Source organism: Tiliqua scincoides, chromosome 2 (genome assembly GCF_035046505.1).
Source record: "Tiliqua scincoides isolate rTilSci1 chromosome 2, rTilSci1.hap2, whole genome shotgun sequence".
Lineage (NCBI taxonomy): Eukaryota > Metazoa > Chordata > Lepidosauria > Squamata > Scincidae > Tiliqua > Tiliqua scincoides.
The window spans coordinates 9,023,647-9,036,961 of NC_089822.1; positions in this window are offsets into that span (position 1 = coordinate 9,023,647).

The window sequence follows — 13,315 nt, forward strand, 5'->3', positions numbered from 1 at the left end:
CAGTGGAACAAAGCTCCACCGATCCTGCCTCTCTCCTGCCTCCCTCCTCCCCCCAGCACACCTCTTCCTCACCCTTCCCCTGCCCTCCAAGCTGCTGTTTAAGGAGGTATGGGGGTTATCTCCTCTTGAGCTCACGTTTCAGTGTTTCAGATCACATGCAATAATTCCTTACTGGCCAGCTCCCTGAGTGACCAGGGTCATAAACAGGTTCTGGGTATGCATGTATGCATGGGTGGAGCCAGTGGCATAGTTAGAAGGGGTGATGTCACCTCTGTTTTCCTCCCTCTGTCTGGAATGGCTCTGAAGGGGAGAGGGAGGAGCCCCTTGCACACCGTGGTGAGGCTCCCTGCAAGATTTAGTGCTTTGCACCCCCTCTAGCTATGCCACTGGGTGAGGCAATCTGGAATGCTGCCCTGGGCCACCTTGGGTCTCCTGCTGCTACATCTACTTCAAACGTATAAATAAAGTGGTTTCATTTAAAGAGACAGCATGAATGAAGGATCTCCATAGTTTGCATGGTCCCTGTAAATCAAAAGTAGGAAGTCCTGCATTTCCACATTGGAAGAAAGCACAGAAGGGATATGGTAAGAAGGTGCATGGTCCGCTTTCTGCTGACTTTTAGCAGGTGGAAAGTGGATTGATGAAGCTTGCAACTGTGGTAGACTGGAGCGAGGCTGCGGTGGCAGTGGACTCAGGGTGAAGGGCATCCTGTAGGGTACCCTGCCACCCCCTTGGCCCCCTGCAGTCCACCGCTGATGCAATCCACATCACCTCGCCTAATGGATGGGCTGCCTCTGCATACATGCCAAAGGCACAGATCTCTGTGTTTCAACGAACAGGGAGGGGACAGATTTTTAACATGTGTTGACAACGTTGCCACCGTTATTAGAAGACAGAAAAAGCAATAACAATCGTAGATTTTGGTTGCACTTGGAATGCACTTTTTTCTTTGTTTGCATCTTTACCTCAAATATATTCAAAGCAAAGTGTTGTCTGGGAGTTTATATAAACTCACAATGCCTGCCATGCAAAGCAGCTAAACAAAAGCAGAAAGAGAAATGTAAAACAGATGGATGGCATTGTCGACATGAGTGTATGCTGAGCTGCTGAGAGTCCTTTTATTGATGGAGATGAAGTGCGGCACCTTCTGGAAGTTAAGATGACAGCTTCAGAATCTTGGCCACAGCTCAGAGGGAGACTGCATACCTTGCATGCAGAAAGTTCCATGTTCAATCCCTGGCATCTCTAGCAATGCAGCTCAAGTAGTAGGGGGAAAAAAACTTTTAACCTGAAGCGCTGGAGAGTATCTTCCAGTCAGAGTAGATCGATCTTGTCTGATCTCGGAAGCTAAGCAGGGTCAGGCCTGGTTAGTACTTGGATGGGAGACCGCATGGGAATTCCAGGTGCTGTAGGCTTATACCATAGTCTTTCAAGACTGAAGGTTGCCAACCAGATCATATTTGGTAGATCACAAAGATCTCACTCAGGATAACCCAGTTTCCTAGGCCCATGCCCTCCTTGTCCATACATCAGTTTCGTATATATTTATTTTTCTGATTCTTTCCACCAGTGGCGTAGCTAGAAGGGGTGCAAAGCACAAAGTTTTTCAGGGAACCTCACCGCGGCGTGCAAGCAGCCCCTCCCCTCCCCTTTGGAGTCATTCCGGACAGTGGGAGCAAAACAGAGGCGAACTCTATGCACTATTGTGATAAAACAGAGTTGTACTTCAATGATAAGAAGAAAATCTGTGAACGCATAATGGGGTACTTGTCACCATTAGTTGTACCACTAATGTACCACACACTACAGTTGTACCACATATCCAGTGGCAATGCTGGCAAAGTGACCCCCTACTGGGTAGAGTGTGGGCATCAAAACAACACTGTGATGCCATTGTCTCACTCTGAGGGCATTCTCCTTCCCTCGCAAATATTTCTATTTTTATTGTATTTATATTTTCAGTGCATATATTATGTTTTTATCTCCATTTACTGCCTTGGGCATCCCAGTTACTGGAGGCAAGGCCGGATAGACATGTTTCAAATAAATGAATAAGGGAATAAATTCTGGGACATCAAAATACCAATCTTCAGCCGCTTCAAGAAGCAGGCAGTGGTGGAAAACCAGAAACAAAACCCATAGGCACATTTTGCCTCATGCCTTTCAAAATTCAAGCTGATAGTTCTCATGAGATAATGTTTCGCTTAGCCGTAAAAGAAGCATCAACTCCCCAATGAAGTCCTCCCACCTCTTGCTATCCCTCTACTCCTTTCTCTAGGCATGGTACAATGAAAAAGTTAAACCTATATACTTACATGTGATCTTGTCAGTGGCTTAGGCTCTTACAAGTTGAAAAGGAATTTGTAAAGAAAAGGAAATCTATGGATTTGTTGACAGTTAACTTCAGCTGACTGACTCGGGCTATGCTATCCTCATAAGAACATAAGAAGAGCCCCACTGGATCAGGCCAAAGACCCATCTAGTCCAGTTTCCTGTATCTCACAGTGGCCCACCAAATGCTTCAGGGAACACACTAGACAACAGACACAGCCTCCCCTGCATCTGGCAATCAGAGACAGTCTACCTCTACCTTGCACATACCTACTGTGACTTGTAACCCATGATGAACTTTTCCTCCAGAAATTGGTCCAATCTCCTCTTAAAGGCATCTACGCTAGATGCTGTCACCACATCCTGTGGCAAGGAGTTCCATAGACTAACAACAGTCTGGGTAAAGAAATATTTTCTTTTGTCTGTCCTAACTTTCCCAAAACTCAACTTTAGTGGCTGTCCCCTGATTCTGGTGTTATGTGAAAGGGAAAAGAGCATCTCTCTATCTGCTCTATCCAGCCCCTGCATAATTTTGTATGTCTCAATCATGTCCCCCCTCAGGCGCCTCTTTTCTAGGCTGAAGAGGCCCGAACGCTGTAGCCTTTCCTCATAGGAAGTCTTCAATGAAGTCTTCGTTCATCTTTTCCTTCCATCTTTTCATTCATGTGAGGGGTGCCCCGTGAAGGGGGTCTCTGGGGGTCACCAAGCAGGGTGCCGAGGGTCAGCTGGTTGGTCTTTTGGGATCCCCTGGGTGGGTGTGTCCACCTTCCTGGGGTTCCCTGCAGGGGGAGCCTCAGACCAAGTCAGGGGGAGGGGGTTCACAACGTCCTCCTCCCTGGAGGCAGGACCTGAGGCCCTTGGTCTTCAGGCAGGGGTTCTAGCTCCTGCCTTCTGTCTCCAGAACTGCCTATCATCACAGGCTTCCCTGCTTTTATCCTCCCCAGCCACACCCTTGGCTCCTCCCCTCCCTCCCTCTCTAGGCTTAAAGGGGCCCTGATCCTAGCCTGCTTCTCTCCTCTCTGGTGGTTAATGAGGATCCTGTCCTGCTTACTGGTCCGATCAGGTGAGCTCTGGGGGGACTGTCTCTCCCACCCAGCTGCCCTGCGTCTCACCTGGTCAGTTGGCTCTGTGGCTAGGCATTTCTGTCCCTGGCCCACAGCCAGGTAAGGTGGGGGTTGGACAAGGGCTCGACCCCTGACATTCACCTTCCAAAATGGTACTTATTCTCTCATTAGGCCTGCATGCTTGTACGTGTGTGCCTGTATTCATTGCATGTCGATTTTTATCTATACTCTCCACATCTTCACTGTCCATATCTCCATCTGACGAAGTGGGTTTTTACCTATAAAAGCTCCTTCTATGATCAATTTGTTCACCTTTCGGTCCCCGTGGGGCTCTTTACTGGTTCTTGCTACAAAGAGACGACTCAGCGATGCCTCTGGAATTGGGCAGAAAGAACGTAATTAATTGCTTTCATAAAAATCCCCGCAAATAGTCACCTTTTGCCCACGCAGAAGCTACTGGCCTTTTCAAAGCCTGAATGTATGAGGTAAACAGTTTTTCCCCTCCAAAAGGTCCTCGAAACTACCTTTCACAAACAATTACCTTGAAGGAGTGACTACTTTAAGAGCTATTAGACATGGGCTACTAAATGAGGGGAACAAGTGAGCTTTCTGGAGATAAAAGCCACCTCTCTTCACCACTCTCACACCTGACAGTTTTCTTGACATTTCTCAGCCTTGGCAAACGGACGGAACAGATGGAGGACTCCCATCTGCACTTGGCTGCTCGACTTATCTCCATTACCTCCACTGTCGCTCCTGCTAAGACTCCTCTTGGGCAGAGGCTGAGTAAATCCACACAGAAGTTTAACTATGGCAGCAGGTCAAAGGCAATAACGCAATTGCCGGCATATGTTGTTTTGCTCCCGACTACAGCAATGCCAGCACTTTGTCAGCGTTTGCAGGAAATTAGGAGACGTCACTAACGATGACCAGTGCTCCATTAAGTGTTCACAGATGTCTTTCTTTTCTCTAAAGTAGAATTCCCTTTTATGCGGTGATAGCAAAATTAATGTCATGGGAGGGAGAGGCCGGAGGAAGGGAGAGATGGACTCCTGACCCCGGGGGCAAGGAACTGTGGCGGGTTGTCAGTGGCAAAGATCACACAGGGTACAGGCCTAAGATATATCGTATCCCCTTACAGTACCCCTATTTTGCAACTGTGGCCCTGGCTGGTTTTGCCATCATCATCATCATCATCATCACAGCCTATGCTGGCGTGATTCTGCAATGTTGGATCTAGCCAAGATCCTGGGAATCACAGAGATCACTCTGTCAAATTCCTTCTGCTCCAAGCAATTTCTGGAGCTGAGCTGGTGTAATTTGATTTCTCCAAGTTGATTTCTGGAGCTGAGCTGGTGTAATTTGATCAACGTCAAGAACGTCAAGGAGTGTCTTCAGACTACCGGGCACTGCTTTAAGGATTTATTGTTGTATGCTATTATAAATATACTGCTTTTGAACAACAACAAAAGGTTCATAAAGTAGTTTACAGCCCAGATCAAATAATTAAATGGCTCCCTGCCCCCAAAGGGCTTGCAATCTAAAAAGACGATCAAGGGCCTGATCCAGACCCATGAGCGTTGGCTCCCTGCTGGTGCAAATTTTCACAAATGTACCATAAAGCCCAGCACCACAGGCCCAGCACCGGAGCTAGTCCAGGGCAAGCCTGCACTGGGCTAGCTCTGGCGCTGGGCCCATGTTCTGCTGCCAGGTGGTAGCTCATTCCGCCTGGCGGCAGAGAGTTGAGTGGGGTTGTTGAGGGAGGTGGGGGGAGACATTCTGGGGCGGGGGCAGGGAGGAGGCATGGAGGGGGAAGGAGCGGGGTGGGAGGAGGGCGGAACTGGTGGAGCTCAGCTCCACCAGATCCTGAGCCCCATGTGGGACCACGCAGTCCGACCCTGGACTCTCTGATTCTGTGGCAGCTCCAGAACTGCCATGGAATCAAGTAGCCCCATTACAGGGCTACTTCCCTTAAGCCAGGGGAAAGGGACGAAAGTCCCCTGCTACTGCAGACTGCCTGGTTGCACGCAGGATACTTTGGCAGCCATTTTTGGTGCCACAGCTGTTCCACGTGCCGGGCAGCTCAGGATTGGGCTTTAAGAAACATGCACTTATATGGGAAAAATCAAAGGCCTATGCAGGAATTGAGGTTCAGGAATTGAGATGAAGGGAATAAATAAGGTTCCTTCCCCTCGTGATGCCACACACTGAGAATCAAGCATGCCGCTATCTGCATAGCCCACCTCAGGGATGGCCCAACCCTAAGGCTGAGTAAAGCAGCTTGTTTGAGTGGCAGACTGGGCAACTTAGCAAGGGGAGTTTTGCATTGCACACAATCCCTAGCCTATCACTCCACCCAGACACTGCCCAATCTTCTTAGTGAGGGAGTGAGTGAACAAAGGATGGGGGGTGACTCATCTCTTCTTCTTCCTCCACCAGTGTCTGTGCTGGTTATTGCACTGGTGGAGTTTTAGGAAGAAGAAGCTCACACTGGGATCCTGCTGTTCTTGGTTGTTCCACTTCAAGGAAAGCAAAAGGAAAAGAGCTTCCACCTCCTTTCCTTCTTCAGTTCCTTTCCTCCTCCATCTCCCACCATTTCTAAACTGGCCAGGTGAGAAGGATGCTGAAGGCAGAGAGGTTATGTTCCTTGGACCTTCTAAAGTGTGGCATCTACTCCGATAGGTCTGCTCCTTCCATTTCTTCTCTACAGCCCCATCCTGGATGGTTTCTTGTTTCTGAATAGCCCCACACATGGACGTAACACCAGTGTCACACTGATGACATACCATAAGAACATAAGAACATAAGAACAGCCCCACTGGATCAGGCCATAGGCCCATCTAGTCCAGCTTCCTGTATCTCACAGCGGCCCACCAAATGCCCCAGGGAGCACACCAGATAACAAGAGACCTCATCCTGGTGCCCTCCCTTGCATCTGACATAGCCCATTTCTAAAATCAGGAGGTTGCACATACACATCATGGCTTGTACCCCGTAATGGATTTTTCCTCCAGAAACTTGTCCAATCCCCTTTTAAAGGCGTCCAGGCCAGTCGCCATCACCACCTCCTGTGGCAAAGAGTTCCACAGACAGACCACACGCTGAGTTAAGAAATATTTTCTTTTGTCTGTCCTAACCCTCCCAACACTCAATTTTAGTGGATGTCCCCTGGTTCTGGTGTTATGTGAGAGTGTAAAGAGCATCTCCCTATCCACTCTGTCCATCCCATGCATAATTTTGTATGTCTCAATCATGTTCCCCCTCAGGCGTCTCTTTTCTAGGCTGAAGAGGCCCAAACGCCGTAGCCTTTCCTCATAAGGAAGGTGCCCCAGCCCCGTAATCATCTTAGTCGCTCTCTTTTGCACCTTTTTCATTTCCACTATGTCCTTTTTGAGACATACCAATGTCAAGACACTGTCCCATGGATGATAGACTGTGTTGGGTTTCCATGGACTCTGTTGTCCTTGCTGGGAAGGATTGCACCAGCATTACTGGGAGGGTGATACCATAGTCTCTCGAGACTGAAGGTTGCCAACAACATATGTGCTTACGTGGTGTTGTCTAGGCAGTCTTAGGATATGATGGTATCCTAAGTGACATTAGCTCAGTGACCAAATAGGATTAGGCTATTAGAAACTTGGGTACTTGAATTGGTTTGTTATCTTCATCTTTTCCCATCCCCTTTTCATTTTGTATCATGTCTCTTATGCTATAAGCCTGTGGGCAAAGCCTGGACTATTTTTTTCCTCTATGTACACTGCTTAGAAAATTTTAGGTATTGAGTGATAATAAACAATATTCAGAGACTGCGACCTGCTGCTTCAGATAGTACAGTTCAAAAGAGAAAGCACTTCTTATTTGAGTCTCCTGATGGCAAGCATTGTACCTGAGCATCAGGAAGCGGCAGGAACTCATGTTGCCAGTGTGCAAGTATCTCTAATGGAGAAATTGCAAAGGAACGCAGTCGCGCTAATTACTTTAATCTACGAACGTGTAAGTTGAAGAAGTATAGTGTGAAATAAACAAGTTTGAGCCATTACCAGCAGGGACAAAATGAATAGCGTGTGGAGTTTTGAGAACTTGAAATTGGCTGCTGGGTTAAAGCCTTGCCTTCCCTGTGCAGTAATTCATTACCAAAAGTAACATCAAATGCATACAGAGTCTATTTAGCCACAGATAGATTTGGTAGCGCATAGTTTTCCAAATATCTGAAACCGGGGTCAGTTTGTTTAAACTGGATTAAAACTAGAGGCAGGCTTCACTTTTACACTCAGAAAGATACATACATACAGGAGTTCCCCTGTATCCATGGGGGATGCTTTCCTGCTGCTTATGGATACCCAAAAGCACAGATAGTAGCAAATGTTCTCAACCCCCTCCCCCACCTGTTGAGTTCATGACTCACCTCTCTTTGCTTGCAAATGCTTTGCAAAAGAAAACTTTTGGTGTGCCACGAATGGTCCCCAGGTGTGCCGCAGGAATTTTGGAGAGGGTCATTTATCAATAGAACCATGGGGAGATATGAGCCCCCACTGACAGCACAGTGTGCCTTGTCAATTGTCAAAAAGCTCATGGTGTGCCTTGACCATTTTAGTGCCTTGTCAGTGTGCCGCGAGATGAAAAAGATTGAAAATCACTGCGCTAGAGGAACTCTGGTCCTCTGCCGTCCACTTCCTGATAGCATCATCACTGTTGCCTCCTCTAGTGTTCCTCAGGCAGGTACGAGTCTTGCATTCCTGATGTCTGCTTCCTTTTCTAAGAAGCTTCCTTCTGCAAACATAGTGAGGTGAGTCATGAACATGATGCCCCAGGAGGGGGTAGTTTCAGTGACAGTGGTGCCTGCTGAATCCTAACATCTTCCCAGCCTTGATCCCCCAACCCAGGTCCAAGAGGAATTGTGTCATGGGCATTATTCCCAGGGCAAGGGAAGGTATTCCAAAACACCCCTGCAGGATGTAGTGGGCACCACTTTGGACCGCTGCATTGCCACTCAGGTAGTTGGATTGGGCTGGTAGTCAGTGCCAAGGTTGAAATCATCCAAAGGTATATTCCAGCTCCTTTGGCTCTATGACTGTTTGAGAATCACCAAAACAGCAATTCCTCTCTGTCTTTTAGGATTCCAAAACTTCATATATATTTGATCTATGGTGCAAATTAGGGCTACAAAATGAAGTGATATATCTTCATTAAAAGAAGAGACAATAATAATGAAACAATGTGCAGCAAACTGGAAGGCCTCCCTTAGTATTCTTAGGGGAAAAAAATGATTACATATAGTCCATACAGCTTCTGTTCTTTTGCTTATGTTGGCTTTTGATAGTTGGCAAAATATAATAATCCATACATCTCTTCCCCTGCCTTTTAAAACAGACAGTGTTTGATTTACAAATTATGGGTCTAGACACGAGCTAAATTTATGGAACAAATAGATTAAAGGCAAAAGCTTGGCTTAAGAGTTTTTTTTTTTATTCTAGGAATATTTGTGTGTGTGTGTGTGTGTGTGTGTGTGTGTGTGTGTGTGTGTGTGTGCATGGATCTAAATCAAGATGTAGAATATAATGAAACTTTCAATCAATACCTTTTCCATTTTCTGCTCATAAAAGAAAAAATGTTGCATTTTGCATGCAATTATGATGGTGGAATAGATTGATTGGAGGTAAAAAAATCAAAGTTATTGTAGATTCCAATTACACCTCTGAAGAAGGTCTGGATAATAGATTGGTAATAATCCTAGCAATCAATCAATCTATAATATATCAATACATCACTGAAGTCTTCAGTCCAATTACAGATACTGTTCTCAAAGCAGAGACTTATTGCAGCAAGAAAATGGGGGAATATACATTTAGCTGGAGAGGGGAGGTGTCACTGGGTTAGTGTTTCCACCAGTATACACTACAGTGGTTTTATCTTCAAGGAAGATTACACTGAGGCATGAAGATTAAAGGTAGGACCAGGTATAGGGTGGAACCACCCAAATCTCTTTTTGATCTGGAGTAATCAGATAATTTTTCAGAACCTCTTCCCAAAATGTAGCTCTCAGGATCCTTTGATGCTGCCATTTCTGTATAACAACCAGGGTCCAAGTCTATTTTACAGCATCCTCATAAGGAATTAAGTTCTCTTGAACATTCTCCCTTGCCTCCAGACAATTCTGTGAATGGGGGGCAGGGGGCAGGGCTATATTAACAGCTAGAATGCTAGAATAGGCCTTCATATCTCCATGCCTTACAGCCTTGACTCTGGGGAGAAAAAACATTCTATATGACTGGATTTGTATCCAACAGTGTTTTGCAGAGGAAGCGGCAATAATTTTTTTTATACACCTGAGTCTTGTGAATCCCTGAGTGTGATGATGTATGCTGTGATGATCAATGCAGAAAGAGAGAAGGGGGGAAATATTGATTGGCCATGCAATAAAGCTAAGATTGTCCATAAATAATATATTTTTCATTGGTCTTTGATGAAATTGCTTGTCTTGCATAAATATTTGACTGGCACATCCAGCCCTGTTTTCATACTGGCAAATTGCAATTTAAGTACTGGGGCTGGATTTATTGCATGGATAGTTGAGAGACAAAGGGTCCCGACAATGAATTAATGTAGTAGAAAATCTGTCATATTTGAGGTCTGGTGGGGGGTTATTGCTAACTGGTGAAGAGCTCAACGGTTTCCAAGCTAAATTTGCTTTGCTGAATTTGAATTTCCTGTTACGGTGAGTAACTTCATTGACGGAATCTTTCCTAAATCCTTGTGCGGCAATACAGCAGTGGTGGCATGGCTTTTGCTGAATCCTTTGGGGAATTTTTGGCTGCTGGAGTTCTCCTTGGGGTAAGGGGACATTTCTCCCCTTGTCTGGGGTAAGCCCTGGCAGCTGCAACAGGTCAACTTGGACCTGCACCAGCTATATCGCTGGAGCAAGATTGTGTTGACTCATGCAGACTGATAAGTCCTGGGAAGAGGGGTGGGATTCAGCGTGCACTGCCGTCAAACCCATCCCCTTCCCAGGCCTGATCAGGTCCCTACCCTGCCCCGTCACTGCCCTGCACCTCCCACCCCCTACCCCATTCAAGTCCCTTTAGTTCCTTTTTGGTTCTTCTACCAAAAACGTATACATTGGCAGCTAGCATAAAACCCAAGAAGCCTCAATTTGAATACCAGCTCAACCATGAAGCACACTCTACATGTCCTCAGTGAGCTCCTGAATTTAGCTGGGACAACATCTCACTATGCTCAGAATTATTCAATAGGTCTAGTCTTCCTTGTCACCCCTTGGCGCTCTCCAAGGTACTGACCTCACATTTGGACTTTTGTGTGCCCAAACCTCTGCCACTTCTCAGGGGTTGTGGCCAAACGTCTGCCCCTTATGCTGCTGCCTTGGACCCATAACATGAATATAGGTGGAGAAGAGGCATTCATAGGGGAGGATTAGTTGGAGGGACTAGTGCTTGACCCCCTCCCTGCACTTACAGGTTCTCCTCTACAAATACTACATCAAAAGTAATTTCTCCCATATTCAGGCTTACTTCCAGTTTCAGATGCACATGTGGAGGGGGGAGAAAGAGTAAACATTTCCCAGGATTACTCACATATAGATAAGCAGTACTATATACTCCAGGTCTATGTCATGTATTTTCAATATGCCTTTTAGCACACAAATGCTCTAGGGCTCTTGGAGTGATGTTCAGCCATGTGCAAAAAACATCATGAACACTTGTGAGTGCCTGATGCCCAGGGCCCGGTACCAAAAGGCAAATTTGATTCTTGCTGCATAAATACGAACCAAGACCATTCTAGCGTTCTTGAGAAATCTCACAATAGCATTGGAGACAGATGGGCTCATTCATATCCTAGAAGAGTGAGACTGACAACCCGATCCAACCAAAATCCTCACGCAGCAATGCAGTGGTACCAGCACAGGCTATACTGCATCTCATGAGGATTTTTGGCTGCTGGAGATTTGTCCCTTGCCCCGGAGTAAGCCCCATCAGCTGCAATGGGTCAACTCAGACCAACATCAGCAATATTGCTGGCCCATGTTCAGGGTGATCTATGCAGGTGGATCAAGCCCAGGGAGGGGTCAGGATTCAGCATGCACTGCCACTGCTGAACTGCCCCGCTCCTGGGCCTGATCCTCCCATCCCCTCCTCCCTGTTCAATGGCAGGGTTATGTGCATACAGATCAAGAATCATATGTACACTGTACACAGATTCTACATGTAATGAACGTAATGTGAATGGAACATCTCTGTAGGCAGGGAAAGCTCGTCCCAGAGACTATTTAAAGCAGTCATCTTAGGTAGTGGATAATCAGGCAATGCCAAGGTAGTGGTACCCCCCTCCAAACCCTTCCTCACTGCATGCCTGCCTTCTCCCATCCTTTTTCTTGGCAGCAGCATAAAGTAGTCCGTCCCCCCCGCAACCCCTCTTCTGTGTGCTTGTGTTTGAAAAGGGGGCAGGTGAAGTATAGAAGGAAATGGGGACTGAAGAGGAGATGCAGGAGGTAGTAACCTTGAGTCAGGAAGATTGCATTATCACCTCTGATTGCTGATGAAAATTATTGTACTTATGCATTCATCACCACATAAGAAATCACCCAGTGTATTAGCATTCCATAGACATTTGGTCCCATCATTCACAGGTCTGAGTCTGCCCAATAGGAAACCACTGTTCATATCACGGGACTTTAGTAGACGGCAGGCAAGTTTCTTTAAGTACGATCGCTGCCGTTGTGAATGGCCACTGTACTTATCTCTTGCATTTTAGGATAATACAATAACGGTCACTGATTGTAGCTATTCCATCCCATAGCCCTTTGACTCCCCCCACTGTACATTTTTCTCTCTCTTTCTATCTCCTGCCAGCTGAGGACAGATCTTCATCCATCTGACGACATGAACACTCGTCCACAAAAATGCACTCTTAAACAAAATTATCCGTCTTTAAGACACCTTTGTAGGTCTTGCAGCAAAATGCAGTCGGTTCTGGATTTAGAGCTCTGTATCCAATAGCCTAATACACAGCATTCTAGACGGAAACGGGTCCGAGCTCCAATGCTTTTCAAGACGCTAAAAATGGATTGACTCTGTAACACCTTCAAGAACACCGATTTTTTCTAGCTCCACCATGTGAGGCACCCATATTTTCCCATTGCCGTCTTTAATTGGAAGCATCGTCATTCTCCTCACGCAAAGGATTTGTCATTGCTTCCAACTGTGCTGTTAGTTTTGCAAATTAAATACAGTCAGACCTGCTTAATCCATGTCTCATTTAGCCATATGCCTGGGTGACCAAAACTCTATGTGGTAAACAAGGCACGCCGGCTCCTTGTTCACAAAGTGTACCGAATTAAACAAGCATGACTTTTACAGCGATTTCCGCCTAACTGGGTTGGAATGACGGAAATAAATTGGCAACTTCTGCAATATATTATTGAATAACACAGGAAAATTACAGGTGTGCTGGAGACAACCTTGTCTCTTTCTATCCCTTCCCTACCCTTCCTGATTCCCAGTAACTCTGAAGGGAGGGTTGACTGTTTTGAGGCCTTTGTTCTCTCTACCTTGCTGGGTAAACATCCAGCTGTCAAAACTGCTGGTGAAAAACAAAACAAACAAACAAAAAAACAGAATACAAGGAATAATTGTAATTATTCTACCAAAGAAGGATTTCTCTAATTCTTTTCTTTACTGATTAATTGAGGAAGTTGATCCAGTAATAAGGCATCCATTTGGGGCCTGCAGTCCAGGCTCAGGGATTTAATCTTAGTGGGGAGAATGGCCCTTTTTTCATTACTTCACTTGTAATTCTGAGGATTGCAGCTGCCCCTTTCACCAAGGGCTGGAGATAGATTTATTTCCTCTTCCAGACAAGTTGCCACCAAATTAAAACCCCAGACCACCATAGGCTTGCCTCTGAAA